At 47.4% G+C, this 13,964-nt stretch overlaps 1 pseudogene; it reads right to left on the bottom strand.

Moving 5' to 3' along the window:
• Positions 1-11,651: 11,651 nt before the first annotated feature.
• LOC145521872 (ubiquitin carboxyl-terminal hydrolase 17-like protein 6) lies at positions 11,652-13,092 on the bottom strand (annotated as a pseudogene).
• Positions 13,093-13,964: the final 872 nt, after the last annotated feature.

Below are 13,964 nucleotides of genomic sequence, written 5' to 3'. Positions count from 1 at the left end.
AACATGTTGACTTAACCACCATGAAGGATTTTAGCACTTTTCTAGATATCAAGAGATACAAGAATTGGCCTTATAAACTTGACTCCTGAAAATATCTATCTGAAGACTTGTTCCACCAGTGTTTCCCACAACGCAGAGGGCTTCATTTCTGCTCTCCACCCTGAGCTCCTTTCAGGGGGTGTTGAAAATCAGCAGCTGAAGCAGCACATTATTTAACCCTTGTAGAGGTAGATGGCAAGTGACCATTGCAAGTGCCAATTTGCAGTTGACAAACCTAACATAGTGTGTTTTCATACATCTCTGTTTTACTTTTTCAATATTTTCTCAACTACTTCCACATGATATCTATGTCAACTACAAATTGGCACTTGTAAAGAGCATTTGCCAGAGACTGAACCACAACAGGGGATTTGCCAGCTGCCTCGGCGGAGATTGAACCCTGTGCTGCTGAAGCTGCCAACCTTCAACATCCGCTGAGGGGAATTCAGGGTGGAGAACGAAGCACTCTGTGCTCCAGGGAAACTGGTGGAACAGGTCTTTTAAATAGTCAGATATTTTCAGGAACTGATTCCTTGATCCTAATTCTTACACTTCTTCATATCTAGAAAATCACTAAATCCCTTCATGGTGACATCCACTCCTCCTGACCAGCAGAAAACCTTTCGTAAAGTAAGTGCTTGATTGCATTGAACTCCCCTTCACCAAAATCTTATATAGTGACCTTCCCCCACTGCCTCTTTGGAGCAGTCCCTCAGAGTTATTTGAGGTGCTGTCTCCTGACCTGCAGTCCTCATTTTGCCCCAAATAAAATTTAACTCTGCAACTATCACAGTGTGCATATCTCCAGTTTTCTCAAAGAGGTCTCTAGTCTTGCCCATTCTATTGTTTTCCTCTATTTCTTTGCACTGTTCAATTAAGAAGATTTTCTTATCTCTCCTTGCTATTCTTTGGAACTCTGCATTCATACGAGTATATCTTTCCTTTTCTCCTCTGCCTTTCACTTCTCTTCTTTTCTCAGCTCTTGTAAGGCCTCATCTGACAACCATTTCTTTCTCTTGAGGATGATTTTGGTCACTGCCTCCTGTAAAATGTTATGAACTTCCGTCCATAGTTCTTCAGACACTCTGTCAGATCTAAATCCCTTGAAATTATTTGTCACCTCCACTGTATAACCATAAGGGATTTAATTACATCATACCTGAATGGCCTAGTGGTTTTACATACTTTCTTCAATTTAAGTTTGAATTTTGCAATAAGGAGCTCATTATCTGAGCCACAGTCAACTCCTGGTCTTGTTTTTGCTGACCGTATGAGCTTCTCCATCTTTGGATGCAAATAATATAATCAATCTGATTTTTGTATTGACCATCTGGTGATGTCCATGTGTAGAATTCTCTCTTGTGTTGATGGGAGAGGATGTTTGCTATGACCAGTGCATTCTCTTGGCAAAACTCTGTTATACTTTGCCCTACTTCATTTTGTACTCCAAGACCAAACCTGCCTGTTACTCCAGGTATCTCTTGACTTCCTTCTTTTGCATTCCAGTCACTACAAACAAAGCTAGCGGAGGTGATGGAATTCCAGCTGAGCCATTTCAAAGCATAAAATATGCTGCTGTGAAAGTGCTGCACTCAGTATGCCAGCAAATTTGGAAAACTCAGCAGTGGCCACAGGACTGGAAAAGGTTCGCTTTCACTCCAATACCAAAGGGCAATGGCAAAGAATGTTCAAACTACTGCACAATGGCACTTATTTCACATGTTAGCAAGGTAATGCTCAAGATTCTCCAAGCCAGGCTTCAACAGTATGTGAATTGAGAAATTCCAGATGTTCAAGCTGGATTTAGGAAAGGCAGAGCAACCAGAGATCAAATTTCCAACATCCGTTGGATCATAGAAAAAGCAGGAGAGTTCCAGAAAGACATATACTTCTGCCTCCTTGACGATGCTAAAGGCTTTGACTGTGTGGATCACAACAAACTGTGGAAAATTCTGAAAGAGATGGGAATACCAGATCACCTTTCCTGCCTCCTGAGAAACCTGTATGCAGGTCAAGAAGCAACAATTAGAACATGAAATGGAACCAACTGACTGGTTCAAAATTGGAAAAGGAATATATCAAGGCTGTATATTGTCACCCTGATTATTTAACTTATATGCAGAATGCATCATGTGAAACACTGGGCTGGATGAATCACAAGCTGGAATCAAGATTGCCGGGAGAAATATCAGTAACCTCAGATATGCAGATGACACCACCTGTATGGCAGAAAGCAAAGAAGAACAAAAGAGTCTCTTGATGAAGGTGAAAGAGGAAAGTGAAAAAGTTGGCTTAAAGCTCAACATTCAGAAAACTAAGATCAAGGCATTCGGTCCCATCACTTCATGGCAAATAGATGAGGAAACAGTGGCAGACTTTATTTTTTGGTCTCCAAAATCACTGCAGATGATGGCTGCAGCCATGGAATTAAAAGACGGTCATCTGAATTAAATTCATCCATTCCCATCCATTTTAGTTCACTGATTCCTAAAATGTCGATGTTCACTCTTGTCATCTCCTGTCTGACCACTTCCAATGTACCTTGATTCATGGACCTAACATTCCAGGTTCCTATGCATTATCATTCTTTACAGCACCAGACTTTACTTTCACTACCAGGCACCCCCACAACTGGGCACCTTTTCCACTTTGGCTCAGCCTCTTCATTCTTTCTGGAGCTATTTCTCGACTGTTCTCCAGTAGCGTATTGGACTCCCACCAACCTGAGGGGGTTCATCTTTCAGTGTCATATCTTTTTGCTTTTTCATATTGTTCATGAATACTAAGTCATGCAAAATCTCAGTGCCCAGCCTATCTGAGATGGCACTTGTGATGCTCTGATCCAGCCATGCCTGCTCTCATGCCTCGGGTGTGCCTGACTCCTTAGAGCCATGCCTGAAGAATAAGAGTGTCACCTGGCTTTTAGGTCTTCTGGGGGGGGGATGTGATGCCTCTATCCTGTGCCACAAGGACCATATCCATTTCAATTCCTAGAAAAGGGTCCCCGATTTCCACTATCAAATTCTCCACTGGATTTTCAACCTGTTAGACACAGAGGACAGCTGCTCTGCTTGGAATGCTGCTGCTGCTGCTAAGTCGCTTCAGGCATGTCCGACTCTGTGCTACCCCATAGACAGCAGCCCACCAGGCTCCATTGTTCCTGGGATCTTCAGGTAAGGACACTGGAGTGGGTTGCCATTTCCTTCTCCAATGCATGCCAGTGAAAAGTGAAGGTGAAGTCGCTCAGTTGTGTCTGACTCTTCATGACCCCATGGACTTCAGCCTACCAGGCTCCTCCATCCGTGGGATTTTCCAGGCAAGAGTAAAGGAGAGGGCTGCCATTGCCTTTTCCGTGCTCTGCTTGGAATAAAAATTTCTAAATTACTATACAGCCTTGATCACAATCACAAATAACTGAAACAGAAGATGAAAGTGGAAAATCTATGGACGTTTCATCATCTGAGAATAGGAGTCCAGAGTTAATTCCAAAGAATCAATAGCTATCTGAAGCAATGGCATACAGCTGGCATACATTGAAGCTTGTCAGGTAGGGAATCAAACTGTGCTTTTCCCTCATTTAGCAAATCCTCTAAAAGTATGGAAACAAGAAAAAGCATTCTGCTCATCATCTTCTCTATTCAATTATACTTTTATGCACAAGAAATTAATTTAAATTCATACCAGCTATAAAATATCTGAGAACAAAATAATAGTTACAGAAATTTATTTACAGAGAATATAATCTATGTTTCTTAAATAAATAAGGTAATGAAACACATTTTAAAATGTATCCTTTCAGAACTTCAAGTGGTGTTTGCTGTTTTCAGATGCTAGCATATAAATTTTCTGAAGAACTTTCTTCAGAACATACTTTTGTTGCCAACTTTAAAGTGTCAGCTGTAACTGACACACATGAAAATATCAGTTGTTTAAACATTTTATAAACTTTTACTTACTTCATGCGTGAGTGCTGCTAAGTCACTTCAGTCGTGCCTTACTCTTTGCAACCCTGTGGACTGTAGTCCACCAGTCTTGTATGTCCATGGGATTCTCCAGGCAAGAATACTGAAGTGGTTTGTCATGCCCTCCTCCAGGGGATCTTCCTGACCTCGGGATCAAACCCGAATCTCTTAATGTCTCATGCATTGGCAGGCAGATTCTGAAAGGTTGCTGCTGTGAGCCGTGTGTTACACCAGGATTCATGACCTCTGGAGGAGAGGATTTAGATCCAGGGCCAGAGATGAGGCTTGACTACTCAGAGTTTTTGTGTAGCAAAGTTTTATTAAAGTATAATAGAGATAGGAAAAGCTTCTGACATAGACATCAGAAGGGGAGAAGAAAAAGTGCCCACTTGCTAGCTTTTAGCAAGGCGTTTTTGTCTGTTAGCAAGCTGCCAATCAGGTAGAGAGACACCTCAAGGCTGAGAGAGTTTCACCAGACCCCTCTCCCACAATGTGCATTTTTGAGATAGAACAGCACAGGGTGTGTCATACCCAGCCATAGAACAATTGACATGAATACTGGTTTGTTGAGCCATTATCAGCCCAAGGTTTGAGAACAATTTAGTCTTAGGCAGAACCAATTTGAAGAAAGTGAGATTTCAAAGCAATTACATAGTTTCATTAACATAGAGGAAAACGCATTGGTTAGCTCAAGGTTTGAGGAAAGTTCAGTTTAGGTGGAACCAGGTGTCATCAACAGAGAAGGGAAAAAAGTCTGCCACTTGCAGTTTATTTCTTCCTCTGCTTTGGGATGTCTAGCCTCATTACCGAGGCTGTTAACACTCTCAATTCTTTACCATTAGCACCACCTGAGCTCTCTTCATTTAACAGCTCAATAAAGGCTTTCACAAGAGCGGATGTTTCAGACAGACAAAACCACAATCACAGAAAACTAATCAATCTAATCTAACTAAAACTAACAAAAGCTAACCTAACAAAAATCTAACCAAAACTAATCCGCTGGATCACTAAAAAAGCAAGGGAGTTCCAGAAAAACATCTATTTCTGCTTTATTGACTATGCCAAAGCCATTGACTGTGTGGATCACAACAAACTGTGGAAAATTCTGAAAGAGATGGGAATACCAGACCACCTGACCTGCCTCTTGAGAAATCTGTAGGCAGGTCAGGAAGCAACAGTTAGAACTGGGCATGGAAAAAAAGACTGGTTCCAAATGGGGAAAGAAGTAAGTCAAGGCTGTATACTGTCATCCTGCTTATCTAACTTATATGTGGAGTACATCAGGAGAAATGCTGGGCTAGATGAAGTGCAAGCTGGAATCAAGATTGCTGGGAGAAATATCAATCACCTCAGATATGCAGATGACGCCACCCTTATGGCAGAAGGTGAAGAACTAAAGAGCCTCTTGATGAAAGTGAAAGAGGAGACTGAAAAAGTTGGCTTAAAGCTCAACATTCAGAAAACTATGATCATGGCATCTGGTCCCATCACTTCATGGCAAAAGATGGGGAAACAGTGGAAACAGTGACAGACTTTATTTTGGGGGGAGTCCAAAATCACTGCAGATGGTGACTGCAGCCATGAAATTAAAAGACTCTTACTCCTTGGAAGGAAAGTTATGACCAACCTAGACTGCATATTAAAAAGCAGAGACATTACTTTGTCAACAAAGGTCCATCTAGTCAAGGCTATGGCTTTTCCAGGAGGCATGTATGGATGTGAGAATTGGACCATAAAGAAGGTTGAGCACCAAAGAATTGATGCTTTTGAACTGTGGTATTGGAGAAGACTCTTGAGAGTCCCTGGGACTGCAAAGAGATTCAACCAGTCCATCCTAATGGAAATCAGTCCTGAATATTCATTGGAAGAACTGATGTTGAAGCCAAAACTCCAATACTTTGGCCACCTGATGTGAAGAACTGACTCACTGGAAAAGCCCCTGATGCTGGGAAAGATTGAAGGTGGGAGGAGAAGGGGGCGAGAGAGGATGAGATGGTTGGATGGCCTCACTGACTCAATGGACATGAGTTTGAGTAAACTCTGGGAGTTGGCGATGGACAGGGAGGCCTGGCGTGCTGCAGTCCATGGGATTGCAAAGAATCGGACATGACTGAGGGACTGAACTGAACTGAACTGAACTGAAAGGCTTTCAAATATCAAGTGATTCTTCTTGTTGATTTTCCTCCAGTCAGAGATTCTAGGACCCAGCAACCTTTAATTTGTGGGTTTTCCATCACCAACATATGCTTTCAAATACAGGTATGTTCCTTGGACTTATTTCACTCATTGTAAAGGGGAAATGTATGGTACATCATGGGGCATGTTTTCATAGCCTGAGTGTATACATGACTGAGCAACCGAACCAAACTGAACTGATACACGGCAAATATCCCTTCCACATTCCATTTACTTGCTGGGAACCACTTCCATGTGAATTATCTTTGTCCTCATGGCTCTAGAAAATGTGGACCTTTTAGAGGCTGCAGGTGTGGGTATCAGAAAGCACTCACCTTCTGAGCAGAGCCCTTGGTCCAGTGTCGATGACTGTGCAGGGAGGTGAGGCACAGGTGCACTCACTGTCCCCAGTCCTGTGCATGCCCTCTGGCTTGTGCTGGGACAGGACAGGTGTCCTGGTCACTCCTGCTGTACTCTCACCTGCCTCTGCCCATGTCAGGAACACAGGCCTCCTCTGTCCACTCATGCCAACAACCCATCTACTGTTGCTGGAGTCAGAGAACACGTTTGCCTGTGCATGGGCTTATGCAGCTTTTTATCCAAGCCCTCTTGGTATAATTTGAAAACTAAAGCCCAGAAAGAGGCAGACTTGCCTAGAACACAGTATGTGAGCAGAGGCCAGTAGAAAAGTGAGGACCCCAGTTCCCTAAGCCAGTTTGCAGTCCTATCCATCATGCTTGGTTTGGAAATGAGAGACCCTAAGTTCCTGGTGAACTCTACCAACCTGGCCCCATTTGGGTCATTATTCTCTGAGCATTTCCATGCTCACACAAGCAGGCACAGAAATAGAGTTCCGGGGGGAGGGGGGCGATGTGAGGTGGTAAAGGAAAAGAAGACACATTGTCAGTGCTGGGGAGAGCAGGAAGGGCTGGAGGCAGCTCTGCCATGGGGCAGGGGCATCCATACCCCCCTCCCGGTAATGGGCAATGTGTTCGGAAGTCCAAAGCATGAGGGGGATTCTCCACATTCCCTTAGTCCTGCCTGGATGTGGCCCCTCTCCATAGTGTTCTCCAGTGAACACGGTCTCAGTGCTACAGTCCACCTTTCTGGACTTTTAAAACCACACTGAGCACACACCCCATTCCCCAGTATAGACGGTGCTACAGGAGAGAAGGACTTGCTTTCCTTTCCTACACATTGTGTGCTTGCTATTGGACTCCCCAGGGGTTCAGTCAGTGTGCTTGGGAAGTCTGTTGACCTTGGTTCTCCACCATTGACCACCGTGTTCTGAGAGCTTGGAAAAATGCTTTCCACTCACAGAGGTCCCTCAGAGGAGAGAGGAGTTGAAGGAACGAGGGCTTGTGGTGAGCAGGAGAGGGCACAATTGTGGACCCAGAGTCAAGGTTCCAGAAAGACCAGTCCTAACCACGTCCTATAGGTTCTAATTTGGAAGTAGGAGGAAATTATTGCCCTATCTGAGCTGAGGATGCAACATGAATGAACTAAACACCAAAGAGAGAAGAGGAAATGAAAAGTCAGAAGGAGATTCCTGGGTCTTTTCCACATCCCTGGGAGCCTGCCTGAAGTACACTTTTGCCTCTAGAACTCTGGAGCCTCCGCCTTGAAGATGTGAATGAAGGTTGAGGTTAGTCCTGCAATGCTAGCGTGGGCTTCCAGGAGGCCGTGGCGTCCTGGGTCAGGGTTGTGGGCTGAGCTTTGTTGGAGCAACTGGAGCAAGAAAAATAATGGCAGAGGTCATTCTGGCCATGCCCCTGCCTCAGAAACAGCATGAGCTTCCTAGTAAGAGTGATCAGCTCAAAAGACTGACCGGGACAGAAGAGGAAGTGGAGCCCCAGGATCTTCCCGTTTATTTACTCAGCACCCACGCTTTGAGCGCTCACTGTGTGCCAGGTGACTCAGTGGTCCCGAGAGCAGCACTGGAAATGACCAGTGCCCCTGCCTTCCAAGGAGATCTCGGCCTGGAGTGAGGAAAGAGAAAAATATGAAAGCGAGACATGTAAAGGAAAAAAAAAAAAAAAACAACCAAGTGCTATACTGAAAACAAAGCGGGGTGTTGTGAGGGAGGGCTTGGAGTCACTGGTCAGGAGGGTCTGAGAGCCCTTGCTGCGGTGACCAGGATGAAAATAAAGAGCCAGGCCTGCACAGCTTTAGGAGAAGCACTTCTGAGAGAAGGCAGCCCTTACACAGAAGCTTGAAGGCAGAAGTGAGCTGCCCAGGTGAGGCTAGGAAGGTGAGCGTTGTGTCTGGAGGGAAGCTGGAAGGAGATGGTGGTGAGTGGTGGGGTCAGTTCCTGATTCCTGGTAGATTGTGCTTTCTGCTCTTCTCTGACAGCATTACTCCAAGACTACACTTATAAAACTTGTCGATTAAACTCCTCACAGTCTGCGGGCCAGAAATGGCTTATCTGGATGCTTCTGCCTCAGTCTCTTTGCTGTTGTGGCTGAGAACTCAGCTTATATTATTTTGGGGCTCCAAAATCACTGAAGATGGTGACTGTAGCCATGAAATTAAAAGACGCTTGCTCCATGGAAAAACAGGTATGACAAACCAAGACAGCATATGAAAAAGCAGAGACATTACTTGGCTGACAAAGGTACATTTAGTTAAGGTTATGGTTTGCCCAATAGGCAAGTAGGAATGAGAGAGACGAACTATAAAGAAAGCTGAGCTCCAAAGAATGGATACTTTTGAACTGTGGTGTTGGAGAAGACTCTTGAACCTTGGACTACAAAGAGATATAACCAGTCAATCTTAAAGGAAATTAGTTCTGAATAGACATTGGAAGGACGGATGCTGGAGCTGAAATTCCAATAATTTGGACACCTGATGCAAAGAAATGATGTATTTGACAAGACCCTGATGTTGGGAAAGATTGAAGGCAGAAAGAGAAGGAGACAACACAGGATGAGATGGCTGGATGGCACCACCAACACAATGGATATTAGATAGAGTAAATTCTAGGACTAGTCGATGGATGTGGAAGCTGGCCGGGCTGCAGTCCATGAGGCCTCAAAGGGACGGATACTAGTTAGCTACTGAACTGAACTGAAATGAATGAAGATTTCAATCCTAGAAGAGGACGACTACTGGTATCCTTCTTAGTGTGTGACATTTCTGTTTGTTTTATCTCCCATCCTTCACATTATTCTTGCCTTCCAGGACTATGGGGGTTCCACAATCAAAGGGTTTACCATAGCTGAACTGCTGATTACCTTCATCCTTAGTAGGAAAGAACTGTCCTGACCTCGAGGGCATGCTGACTCCCACTCCCAACATCCAACCACCGACACTTTTCTCGGGCAATTCCCCTTGATGAAGCCCTGCATGCACTTCTGATCTGGCCCTGGACCAAAGGGCTCTGGATGCAAATGATTCGGGGGCATTTGGCCGTCCAGCCTTGCCCACTAGAGATTCACTGAAGGGCTTCCAAGTTCAGCACACAAATGCGGGTAGGGAGGAATTCCGTGGGCTCACCATTCAGATCCTAACACACTTGTGGAAACATACGTCTGCCCACCTACCCTCTCACTTTAACAGGTCTCCCCACCCCAGACCCGTGCCTGAGGACGACCCCTCCTCAGACAAAAATAAACCCTTGCCTCAACTTTGCTCTCGAGTGAGGTCCACTCCAATTTCTATAGTTTCTCACTAGCCACTCTTCTAGCCTTCAGGGTCCTAGCACCAAAAGATGCCAGGAGTGTGGCACGTATGCTTTTCTCCCTTCAGGGCTGTTGGTCATGGCCCAAAGTGACCTCATTTAGAAAGGCATAGGCTTGCTGCAACTTTGGATTCATTTCATCAGCTCCTTTTCTCTCTCCGTTGAGTGTTTTTTTTTTTTTTTTACCTCTTCCTTCTTCCTTTTTTTTTTTTTGAAGTTTGTGTTCATTTTGTTATTTTTTTGTGGTTTTCATTCTCTTTTTCTATTTTAAATACACTAGTTGACTTATAGAGTTGTTTTTCCACTTCAGGGGCTCAAAACGCACTATAACTCAAGGTCAAAACAGATTTCCCTCCCGGACGAGGACGACTGTTGGTTTCTTTCTTAGTGTGTGACATGTGTGTTTGTTTGCTCTCCCATCCTGGACATTATGCTTGCCTTCCAGGACTATGGGGGTTCCACAGTCCAGGAGTTTACCATAGCTTAAGTGTTGATTCCATTGATCCTTACTAGGAAAGAACGGCCCTGACACCACTTTCTTTGTTAGCCTATTGCACCCCTCCCACCTCCTGCTCCCCCATCCCATCCCAGGACCCTACCACTCTGTGCTTTATGATCCAAGTGCTCACATCCTTGCTGTCATTTTGCTTCCTTCCCATGGCACAGATAAGCGAGATCAGCCAGTATTTTTCTCTCTTTTGCACGGATTTCCCCCAGCATAAGGCGACCTTCCCATTCCCTCTGCCTTGCCACTCCAATCTTCTCCTTTTTCTTCTTCTTCAGAGGGTATGGATGGGGCAAGCAGTAAGTCCATTTAGGCGATGGGGTGGAGGAAGATGTGTGGTGACGATGAGGGCGGGCGTCCTGCAGGTGACGAACGGATCCCCTCCTCATTCCTGCCCGACACTTTCTAAAGTAGCACTAGGCCTCCCAAGGACATCCACCCATAAATCCTGGTTGCCCATCTTCTCCCCGGACCCTGCTCGAAGTTCGGGGCATTTTCGAGAGCCTTACCGGCCGGAAGGAGACAATTCATGGACCTGCACCCACTCCCCCCTGCTCCCCAAAGGGCTCAGGACATCGTCTCCTTGCTCGGCTGGCCGTGAGCCTTCTGTGAGGCGTCTCCAGGCCACGTCACTCACCAGCAGCCAGCGGTGCGGCCCGTGAATGGAGATGGGGAAAGAAAGGCAAACACACACACACCCCATCCAGGGAGGACTCTCCCACCTGCGCAGAAGCGGGAGAATCTCGGACCATGCTCAGGCCCTGTCATGCACCCCATCCTCTCCAGTAATTTCCCATCAGAGCCAGCCCTCCAGAGCTCAGGCGCTCAGGCACGAACACGTTCCAACTGAACACCGAGGCCCCGGGCACACTCCAGGCCCCGACTTTTTCCAGGAGGCTGCGTCATGGACACCGCCCGGAGGAACTCTTGGTGCGTCACACAGTGCGTGCCGCAAGGGGGTGTTGGCATCTGCACGCATGTGCGTCACAACCTACCTACCACCGCAGCCCCAGAGATGGCCGTGCCTTCCTCTTCTTCCTCTTGGTCACTCTGGCCCTCCCGCTGGCACAAGGGCCATTGCCGACGTTCATCCACCCCGGAGGCGGGGCGTCTGTGCTGGGACGTTCGAACCACTCATGCTCCTGTTTGGGCAGCTTTCCGTTTCTCCCTCCTCCGTGGTTGGACTGCTGAACCACGACTGCACCGGCAGGCAGGGCAGACTGGACCTTGCGGAGGTCGAAGGCAGGCTTCGCTCAGTTGTGTTCTTGGAGACGTCTCCACTGCTCTAAGCTTATTTCTTCGACCCTGTGTCCCCCGGGGACCCCTCTGACCCAGGAGCTCTGCCGCTGGCATCTCCTGCAGACTCCCCAGGGTCTGTGGGGTCAGCCCCGAGGGGGATCGCTGGCCCTCCCCCAGCACTCCCTCCCAACGCACCCTCCCAGGCATAGAAGAGGACGTAGGCACTCTGGCTCAGGGCAGCAGTCTCATCACAGACGGTCACCTTGGCATCGTCCATCTTATACCACTGGCCATTGCCTGCTCGGACGTAACAAAAGTAGTGTCCTTGCTCACAACTCCATCCGGAGTGCACCAGCACGGCATAGAGCACGTAGCCCAGTGGCCCTGCCTTCTGCTCAGACGTGTAGGGCTACATGTCGAGCGAGGCACTGGGGATAGTGCACTTCCTGAGCCCTTTTGGCCCCGCTCCCCTGTGTGAACCACTTTAGCACCAGCACCAGGACCTGGGAGGTGCTGTACAAAGTCAACCTCTTGGTGGCAGGAGCCTTCTGGAGACAAATGCCACAGTCATAGGCATTTTCAGCGTCCAGCTTCTCGGGCTTCACCAACTCTCTCAGAGCTTACTCCACACTCTGAGCCGCCGTGATATCCAGGCTGATGTCCAGATAAGGCTCAAACGTGTCCAAAACACCGAGGCAGTGGAGACACTGGATCTGAGACCTCCAAGTCCTCCCGAAGATCTGACGGATGAGGGCGGTGTTCTCGGAGGGATGGCCCGATAGCTGGGATGCGCTCAAGCACACTTGCTGCATGGCATTCAGAGTGAACATCAAAAACTCGTGGGCATCTTCCTGCTGGTGTCTGTGGAAGGCCGCCAGCAGGTCCTTGTGGGGCCGGATCACCTCTCCCGGGTGAAGGAGGGCTCGGGCCACGTGAGCTTGCATGGCACAGAGGGTGCAGGAGGTGCGGGCTGGACAGATAGTGGCGTGCTGCTGGGACACCATCCAGCTGGCCACGGGTGGCGTGTGGCTCAGACACTGCAGCACTGCATTCACGTAGCAGGTGTTCCCCAGATTCTGAAGACCAGCCCCCACCCCCATGGCCCCCTCCAACTCAGGGAGATTTTCTGGCCGGGCGCCAGCCCTGCTGACCCAGGAGCCAAGTCACCCAACTGGGGGCTCCCAACCACTAGCGACGGCCCGACAGGTACAGAGGGTCCCTGAAGGGCATTCGCACCAGCGGTTCTGGGACGACAACCTGGCCCTCCAGCTAAGGCGTTGAAGGGAGACAGAATCGCACCTCCCCCATGTGCAGAAGCAGCCCCCGGGTCTCTGCAAAAAATGCCCACAAGGGTTTCTATCTCCTACCTGCAGCTGCACGATGACGCCTCCTTCTCTCAGATGGTCCATCTCCAAAACAGGGCCTGGGCCCCGTCCCATCGGTCCTTTGATGGCTTTCCCATAGCCCCACTCCCGCACGTGCAAGCTCCTCATTGGCTGAGGCATCCAAGGGCGTGCTCACTCCCACTCCCGACATCCAACCACTGACACTTTTCTCGGGGAATTCCCCTTGATGAAGCCCCACACGCACTTTCGATCTGGCCCTGGACTAAAGGGATCTGGATGCAAATGATTCGGGGGCATTTTGCCTTTCAGCCTTACCCACTAGAGATTCACTGCAGGGCTTCCAAGTTTAGTACACAAATGCGGGCTGGGGAGGAATTCCATGGGCTCACCACTCAGATCCTAACACACTTGTGGAAACATGTCTGCCCACCTACCCTCTCACTTTAACAGGTCTCCCCACTCCAGACCCCTGCCTGAGGACAACCCCTCCCCAGACAAAAATAAACCCTTACCTCAACTTTGCTCTCGAGTGAGGTCCACTCCAATTTCTATAGTTTCTCACTAGCCACTCTTCTAGCGTTCAGGGTCCTAGCACCAAAAGATGCCGAGAGTGTGGCACATATGCTTTTTTCCCTTCAGGGCCGTTGGTCATGGCCCAAAGTGAGCTCATTTAGAAAGGCATAGGCTTGCTGCAACTTTGGATTCATTTCATCAGCTCATTTTCTCTCTCCGTTGCCTGTTTTTTGTTGTTGTTGTTTTTTTGTTTTTTACCTTTTCCTTCTTCCAATTTTTTTTTTTTTTTGGTTTTCCGCTCTTTTTTTTTTTCGAGTTTCTGTTCATTTTATTATTTTTGCTGTTTTCATTCTCTTTTTCTATTTTAAATACACTAATTGACTTATAGAGTCGTCTTTCCACTTCAGGGGCTCAAACTACACTATAACTCAAGGTAAAAACAGATTTCCCTCCTGGACGAGGACGACTGTTGGTTTCCTTCTTGGTGTGTAACATGTGTGTTTGTT

Source organism: Giraffa tippelskirchi, chromosome 9, assembly GCF_054371585.1.
Source record: "Giraffa tippelskirchi isolate mGirTip1 chromosome 9, T2T-mGirTip1v1.2.pri, whole genome shotgun sequence".
In the NCBI taxonomy this organism is placed as follows: domain Eukaryota; kingdom Metazoa; phylum Chordata; class Mammalia; order Artiodactyla; family Giraffidae; genus Giraffa; species Giraffa tippelskirchi.
This window is presented reverse-complemented; position numbering and strand designations above follow the sequence as displayed.